The following is a 9,842-nucleotide window of genomic DNA, read 5'->3' as shown; positions in this document are numbered from 1 at the left end:
ATAAATAAGAAGCAAATATAGCAGACAATATAATCATGGAGGCGCCCACGTGGTCACTTGCATTGCACGTTAACTGGAGCGCATCTCATCCTAACTTAACGAAACTCAGTGTATGCCTCACACAGACATGAGAAATACATCAAATAGCCTACACAAAGCTTGAAATGTATTTAAACGAAGTAATTCAAAACGAAAAGAAATAGGCTACTCTCTGATTATGTAATCCATTATGTGCATTTCTCTCTATAGGCGCGTTCACTACGAATATGGCGATCTTCAACTTCATCTTTGCAGCCTACATCTTGCTTGTTGCACGCACACATATTATGTCGAAATAAGGAGATATTATGTTGAAATAACATTATTATTAATAATAAGCCTTTTAGAATATTTGATTGAATGCTGAATGTTGCGCTTAGTCAATTTAATAAAATTAAAACTTTAATTGTGATCATTAAAAGAATTGAATAATAAATATTTAGTGGCCAAGTTTTGCTCATTTATTAATAGTATAGAGCTGGTAAGTCCCGCCCCTTCCGCTAACCCCGCTGGACCTCAAAGTTGAAAAACCGTCAATGCAAGTGAATGGGAGAAAATAATTATTTTCTGATCCCGTTTGAATTGTGCCATGAATTGAACATATGTTGTCTGTGAATTTTTTATATAACTTTTCGTGTAAAGAATGCTAGAATTTAGCGGGTAGAAGTTTGATACGGTTAGACTTTGTGTGAGAGCACTTTATGGACTACAACTCTCGACGCGTTTGAAACATCAACACCACTAGCACACGGACTAGCTCACGGATCCCGCTAAACATGGCTGTGTCTTTGGTGCACTTCACCGCCTTCTTTCAGGGAGAGGACAAAATCGTTGAAGTTGGTGAAAACCACGGGTAAGTCAACTTTATGGGGTGACGTCACATAGGCGACATGTAGTCTTTCTCGTTATGTCTTTTCCACAACTGCTAGCCGAAGAATCATACCATATACTGTCAAACTCGTAACATGAAAAGTTATATAAAAAATTCACAGACAACATATGTTCAATTAATGGCACAATTCAAAGGGGATCAGAAAATAATTATTTTCTCCCATTCACTTGCATTGACGGTTTTTCAACTTTGAGGTCCAGCGGGGTTTTACGGAAGGGGCGGGACTTACCAGCTCTATATACCTCTCTCTCTCTCTCTCTCTCTCTCTCTCTCTCTCTCTCTCTCTCTCTCTCTCTCTCTCTCTCTCTCTCTCTCTATATATATATATATATATATATATATATATATATATATATATATATATATATATATATATATATATTGCCTATAATTGCGCAGCACCCCGTCAATGATCTAGCACCCCATCAGCACATGCATTAAAAATTCTCTGGCACCGCCCCTGATCCACAGAATGTAACGACTGTAACCATCTATACAGCCATTAATGGCAATGCCGTAGGGTTTTAATTTATCATAGCTCTCCATATGCCAGAGTGCATTTGGGCCGCGCAAGTGTAGGCCTACTGGCGTCTTCGTCGAAATTCCACACCTTGAGGATCAACAAGTTTAATAATGCGTCTTATCCTGGGGAAACCACGAAACCTCTATGAATTTCATGTTGGACAAAAGCGAGTAGGCTACTGAAAAATTGGACAGATTTTTTCTTCTAAAAAGACCTAGCCGACCTAGACCTCCCAGCGGGCACCTTGATGTCAAAATTAGGTCAAGAAATAGGTCAAAAATGAAAGTCATATTGACGTCAAAGTGTTGATGTCAATTTGACGTCAAGAATTTGACCTCTGCTGATATCATTTTGCCAAACAAAAAGGTGAAACGCATGGCCGTACACTTATTACCAGCTTCACTTAAAACTAACCAGATTTACTTTATATAATTTCCATTTTTATGAAATCATTCAAATTTTGTATTTTAAAGTCACCATGATGGTGGTTAGCGTTTGCTTTAGTTGTGCTCTTGACCAGGGCCGGCTCTAGCCCTTTGGTTGCCCTAGGCAAGATTGAGTTTTTTCACTCATTTTGCTACAAAGAATGTTCACTGATGAACAAACAAAAATGCTCTAATAGTCACTCCAACACTTCAACAAGCAAATTATGACTTGAAGATCAACTGTAAATTAATTCTACAAAGAATGTTCAAGGATATTTACCAAATTGGATTAATTTAAGCAAATTATGACCATTAAACTAGTTTAACTATACCTTCTACAAACAAATGTGCTATTATGGATAATGTATGTACCACTACAAAATTTAAATATTTAAGTTCTTTTAGTTCTATCTCAAATAATAAAATATTAACAGTTGTTTCTGCCATTTCTATTCACCTTCAAAGTAACTAGCTAGCAAACTATAGCTTAGTGACAGCAATTAAACGTTCAATATTAGGTAATGTAGGCTACAATACTAAGTAAATTTATCTCATTGGACACCTTAATAGCTAAGATGAGAAGACTTACTCTATACTGAGCTTTATTTTTTATCTTCTTCCTTTCTCCGTTTTCGTCCCTGTGCACCAGAGGTTTAGACCGCTTCATTTTCGATCAACGCGCCAGCAGCCAGTAGCAGTTTTAACATTAAGTGACATGGCATCTGACGCACAGAAGCCAATGGCACATGTCACTATGCGCATTGGCACATCCGGTGGCACATCCGGTCTTCATTGGCATGTGCCAGTGGATAGTGGCATGTGTCACTGACATTGCGACACTGACACTGACATGACACCTGACTGACACCGAGTCGCGGAACATGTCACCGTGTTGCGACACCTCCAGTAGTGACTGACAGTAGCCTACTGACGTAATTGTGCCACAAAATCCTAAATAAATAGCCTAATTTTGTGATATTTAAAATATCAATTAAACGAATTAAAGTGCATTAATATTTTAATAAACGTGTTATTTGTGTCACGTCTGTATTTGATTGGTATGTGCCACTGAATGTTTTGTAATACCAGTGCTACTTTATGTTGTTTATCTCGCAAAGTCACAAACTGCCCATTCTAGGAAAGACACGAAATAAATCTATCATGGGTCACTACGAATAACGTATTAACAGTCGCGTCCGTTACTGTAAACCTTTATTTTTGCGTGATGCTGCACAGACGCACGCCAGTAGGTGTCAGAATAAGTGAGTGTAACACTGGCCAGCGCAAGATTCTCATCTTTTTTGATAATGGGATAATGTCCAATTTAACGCACCCTATGAGGTTGCCGAGAAACAGCGCCGCGAATTGTGCAGAAAATGCAATAGGCGGATTATTATACATTGTGTAAAGTGCCAAGTTTAGAAATTCATACAAAAATAATTCTACAGTAAAAACTGCTTAAAATTTGCATATCGTTAGAGTAGTAGCTCTACTATAATGGGACAGTGTCCAATTTAACGCACCCTCTGAGGCGGCTGAGAAACAGCGCCGCGAAATGGGCAGAAAATACATTAGGCGGCTCATTGTGCACTGTGTAAAGTTCCAAGTTTAACGCTTCATAAAAAAATAATTCCACAGTAAAAACTGCTTAAAATTTGGATTTCGTTAGAGTATAGCTCTACTATAATGGGATAATGTCCAATTTAACGCACCCTATGAGGTTGCCGAGAAACAGCGCCGCGAATTGTGCAGAAAATGCAATAGGCGGATTATTATACATTGTGTAAAGTGCCAAGTTTAAAAATTCATACAAAAATAATTCTACAGTAAAAACTGCTTAAAATTTGCATATCGTTAGAGTAGTAGCTCTACTATAATAGGACAGTGTCCAATTTAACGCACCCTCTGAGGCGGCCGAGAAACAGCGCCGCGAAATGGGCAGAAAATACATTAGGCGGCTCATTGTGCACTGTGTAAAGTTCCAAGTTTAACACTTCATAAAAAAATAATTCCACAGTAAAAACTGCTTAAAATTTGGATTCCGTTAGAGTGATAGCTCTACTATAATGGGATCATGTCCAATTTAACGCACCCTCTGAGGCGGCTGAGAACCAGCGCCGCGAAATGGGCAGAAAATACATTAGGTCGGCTCATTGTGCACTGTGTAAAGTTCCAAGTTTAACACTTCATAAAAAAATAATTCCACAGTAAAAACTGCTTAAAATGTGGATTCTGTTAGAGTAGTAGCTCTACTATAATGGGATAATGTCCAATGTAACGCACCCTCTGAGGCGGCCGAGAAACAGCGCCGCGAAATGGGCAGAAAATACATTAGGCGGCTCATTGTGCACTGTGTAAAGTTCCAAGTTTAACACTTCATAAAAAAATAATTCCACAGTAAAAACTGCTTAAAATTTGGATTCCGTTAGAGTGATAGCTCTACAATAATGGGATAATGTCCAATTTAACGCACCCTCTGAGGTTGCCGAGAAACAGCGCCGCGAATTGTGCAGAAAATGCAATAGGCGGATTGTACATTGTGTAATGTATCAAGTTCAAGAATTCATACAAAAATTATTCTACAGTAAAAACTGCTTAAAATTTGGATATCGTTAGAGTAGTAGCTCTACTATAATGGGATAATGTCCAATTTAACGCACCCTATGAGGTTGCCGAGAAACAGCGCCGCGAATTGTGCAGAAAATGCAATAGGCGGATTGTACATTGTGTAATGTATCAAGTTCAAGAATTCATACAAAAATAATTCTACAGTAAAAACTGCTTAAAATTTGGATTTCGTTAGAGTAGTAGCTCTACTATAATGCGATAATGTCCAATTTAACGCACCCTGTGAGGTTGCCGAGAAACAGCGCCGCGAATTGTGCAGAGAATAAAATAGGCGGATTGTACATTGTGTAATGTATCAAGTTCAAGAATTCATACAAAAATAATTCTACAGTAAAAACTGCTTAAAATTTGGATTTCGTTAGAGTAGTAGCTCTACTATAATGGGACAGTGTCCAATTTAACGCACCCTCTGAGGTGGCTGAGAAACAGCGCCGCGAAATGGGCAGAAAATACATTAGGCGGCTCATTGTGCACTGTGTAAAGTTAAAAGTTTAACGCTTCATAAAAAAATAATTCCACAGTAAAAACTGCTTAAAATTTGGATTCCGTTAGAGTGATAGCTCTACTATAATGGGATCATGTCCAATTTAACGCACCCTCTGAGGCGGCTGAGAACCAGCGCCGCGAAATGGGCAGAAAATACATTAGGCGGCTCATTGTCCACTGTGTAAAGTTCCAAGTTTAACACTTCATAAAAAAATAATTCCACAGTCAAAACTGCTTAAAATGTGGATTCTGTTAGAGTAGTAGCTCTACTATAATGGGATAATGTCCAATTTAACGCACCCTCTGAGGCGGCCGAGAAACAGCGCCGCGAAATGGGCAGAAAATACATTAGGCGGCTCATTGTGCACTGTGTAAAGTTCCAAGTTTAACACTTCATAAAAAAATAATTCCACAGTAAAAACTGCTTAAAATTTGGATTCCGTTAGAGTGATAGCTCTACAATAATGGGATAATGTCCAATTTAACGCACCCTCTGAGGCGGCTGAGAACCAGCGCCGCGAAATGGGCAGAAAATACATTAGGCGGCTCATTGTGCACTGTAAAGTTCCAAGTTTAACACTTCATAAAAAAATAATTCCACAGTAAAAACTGCTTAAAATGTGGATTCTGTTAGAGTAGTAGCTCTACTATAATGGGATAATGTCCAATTTAACGCACCCTCTGAGGCGGCCGAGAAACAGCGCCGCGAAATGGGCAGAAAATACATTAGGCGGCTCATTGTGCACTGTGTAAAGTTCCAAGTTTAACACTTCATAAAAAAATAATTCCACAGTAAAAACTGCTTAAAATTTGGATTCCGTTAGAGTGATAGCTCTACAATAATGGGATAATGTCCAATTTAACGCACCCTCTGAGGTTGCCGAGAAACAGCGCCGCGAATTGTGCAGAAAATGCAATAGGCGGATTGTACATTGTGTAATGTATCAAGTTCAAGAATTCATACAAAAATAATTCTACAGTAAAAACTGCTTAAAATGTGGATATCATTAGAGTAGTAGCTCTACTATAATGGGACAGTGTCCAATTTAACGCACCCTCTGAGGTGGCTGAGAAACCGCGCCGCGAAATGGGCAGAAAATACATTAGGCGGCTCATTGTGCACTGTGTAAAGTTCCAAGTTTAACGCTTCATAAAAAAATAATTCCACAGTAAAAACTGCTTAAAATTTGGATTTCGTTAGAGTAGTAGCTCTACTATAATGGGATAATGTCCAATTTAACGCACCCTCTGAGGTTGCCGAGAAACAGCGCCGCGAATTGTGCAGAAAATGCAATAGGCGGATTATTTTCCATTGTGAAATGTCAAGTTCAGAAATTCATACAAAAATAATACTACAATAAAAAATGCTTAAAATTTGGATTTCGTTAGAGTAGTAGCTCTACTAACTTCACAATGCTACAGTAAAAATTTCTAAATTTGTTTATGGTGACAGTCAAGCACAATGGGTATAAGGCCCCAGTGCAACTTTTAATGCACCCTCAAAGGTAGCTGAGATATAGATCCCCCCAATGGGCAATGGGTAATTTTGGCCTTTTTCATGGGTCCATAATTTCAAAATTCTACAGTGTAAATATCTGAAATTGTGCATGATTATATTCAAGCACAGATGCAGGATAAAGCATCAGTGAAACACCCCCAAATAGGCCAACAATGTGATAACTCTTCTGTATTGTCAGATTGGGTCCATAACTTTAAAATGTACAGTAACAATGCAATGGCTCTTTCAAGTCAATTAAATTTAATTCATATATACATTCATTTGTATAACACTTTTCACAATACATATTTCAAAGCAGCTTTACAGAAAATGCAGATTTCTGTTACAAAACCACAGTAGGATTTTATGAGATATCAGAAAGTACAGTTATAAGATAGAACAAATTAGTTTATTTACAAACGCATGCATTTTAAGCAAAATTAATGTGCAGTTTAAAGCAATGATAAAATGATAATTTATATATATATTTATCATATAATCAGTCTTCATAAGGGGCTGGATCCAAGCTGGAGCATAATCTCTGGTTACCTTGTGAAATTTTAATTTGTAACAATAAAAAAAATAAAAAATAAAAAGTATTCAATATATTTATTTTTAAATACATTCAAATTATGTTATTTGCAATAATTAAAGATTGATGTATAGGCCTCATTATATTTTTTACAGTCATTTTATGTTATTATTATTTGTTATTTACCTTTCAGAATAATGTATTATTATTTTCTGAAAATAGATAGGCCTACAATATAAACAGGGTCCCTAAAAAGTGTAAATAAGAGAAAAACCACATGGTCCCTATTGAGCTGATGACATGTACAATTATTAAAGAATACTGTAGCCTAATTATGTGCCTTTATATTTTTACAGTCCATTTTCGCTGATATATCAGTGTTATTTGCATTTAAAAAAAAAAAATTCTTTTCTTCTGAAAATAGACACAAAAGTAACACAATTCCGTTAAAAAACGCGAAAAAGAGAAAAACCGCACGGTCCCTAAGTTGAGCGTCAATAAGAAACCAGCAAACGCGGAAGTTCGCGTCATTTAAGGTGGAACGGATAGCGTCAATAAGAAGCTGCGAATAAGAAGCTGGATTCAGCCTCGTTTTTAAATATCACAAAATTAGGCTATTTATTTAGGATTTTGTGGCACAATTACGTCAGTAGGCTACTGTCAGTCACTACTGGAGGTGTCGCAACACGGTGACATGTTCCGCGACTCGGTGTCAGTCAGGTGTCATGTCAGTGTCAGTGTCGCGATGTCAGTGGCACATGCCAATAATGTCAGTGAGTGACACATGCCACTATCCACTGGCACATGCCAATGAAGACCGGATGTGCCACCGGATGTGCCAATGCGCATAGTGACATGTGCCATTGGCTTCTGTGCGTCAGATGCCATGTCACTTAATGTTAATACCGCCTCTCCCAGCAGCTGAGCACTTCCCTAACGTAACGTAACGCAACCCTCCCGCCCCCCGCCAATCCAGAAATGGTCGACAAAAATCATAAATTCAATCTAATAAGTAATTAAACGTGTGGTTGAGGGGCGCCCTTTGATCATGTTTAATAAACATGTTTTATTTCGCGTTTCGTTCTAATTTTATGATTAATATGGGAAGTAGATAGGGCGACACTAGAGTGCGTGCGCGCCCCCAACACATTTGTCGCCCTAGGCAACCGCCTAGTTCGCCTATAGCAATCGCCGGCCCTGCTCTTGACCCTTCACTCTTTAATATAAAAGTTCTTTGGCTGCTATACTTGTTATGGGCAAAATAGTCATGAGAAGATAAGGTCAGGGGATGTTGGCTGTTTGATGATGACGACAATACCATCATGTAAATGCTTGATTCCCTAATCGTGTTCCGTGTCAAATGTTTTGATTATATAGAATTTATGGTTTTTATGCCATATTACAATAGAATCTATTTAATTTTACAGCATTAGATCAATTTTGTTTATCGAAGACTATAATGGATTTTAAAAACATTTAGTGCATTAAACATTTTCCTATACATTATTACTTAACCATCAAGAATCAGTGTATGACTCTCAACAATGGTGACAATCAATGAAATGCTTCATGCCGCAGTGCATGCTGGGTACCACCAATCAAAACTCACCAAAATCTTCCAGCATGCATTGCGGCTTTAATAAATTATGCACCTGGAGTTGATCTGATTATCTGGATATTTTGTTTGATTGTCACCATTGTTGAGATTCATACGCTATTTATTGATGTCTGTGTGCGTCTAAGTAATGCCATAGATGACAGGGTTTTGTGCACTAAATAGTTTTTAAAAACCAAGTACATTATTTGATAAACAAAACTGCTAGACATGCTGTAGAATCAAATGACTTCTGTTATGAATAAAACAGTTGTGAAACCGCAAGTCCTATATAATCAGACCATAAGACACTAAATAAGATCAGGGCTTCAGGCATTTACATGATGATATCATCGTCATCATCATCATCAATAAATAGCCAACATCACCTGATCTCATTTTCTCATGGCTTTTTTAGCTATACATTAGAGCTTTACAAACACACAATTAAAGCAGCCAGAGAAAATTTTATATTAAGAAGTCAAGGGTCAAGAGCACAACTAAAGCAAATGCTAACCACCATCATGGTGACTTTAAAATGCAAAATATGATTTCATTAAACCGGAAATTAAATAAAGTAAATCTGGTTAGTGTAAGTGAAGCTGGTAATAACGGCCATGCGTTTCACCTTTTTGTTTGGCAAAATGACTTATTATCAAACTCTTGACAGAGGTCAAACTCTTGACATCAAATTGACATCAACACTTTGACGTCAATATGACTTTCATTTTTGACCTATTTCGTGACCTAATTTTGACATCAATTTAATGTCATATGATGTTAAATTGACATCAAATGCCCACTGGGCTAAGAATGTTCTATTCTTTGTTACTGAAAGAAAGTAAAAAATATAGCTTGACTAAGTGATCCAACTCTGCCATGTCCTCTATCAGGCTATGCAAGGAACACTGATCGAATATTATGCATTATTCTCTACATTTCATTTCGACTTTTATTCTCGAAACACAGACTTTATTCTCGAAATTTAATGAGTTTATTCTCACGATGATTTCGACTTTTTTCTCGAAATTTAACGAGTTTTTTTCTCGAAACACAACGACTTTATTCTCGAAATTTAATGAGTTTATTCTCAAGATTGTGTTTCGAGTTTTTTTTCCTCGACATTTAACGAGTTTTTTCTCGAAACACAACTAGGCCTACTTTATTCTCGATATAATGAGTTTATTCTCAAGATTGTATTTCGACTTTTTTTCTCGAAATTTAA

Source organism: Rutilus rutilus (assembly GCF_951802725.1).
Source record: "Rutilus rutilus genome assembly, chromosome: 19".
NCBI classification, from domain to species: Eukaryota; Metazoa; Chordata; class Actinopteri; order Cypriniformes; family Leuciscidae; genus Rutilus; species Rutilus rutilus.
Note: the sequence above shows the minus strand (reverse complement) of the source record.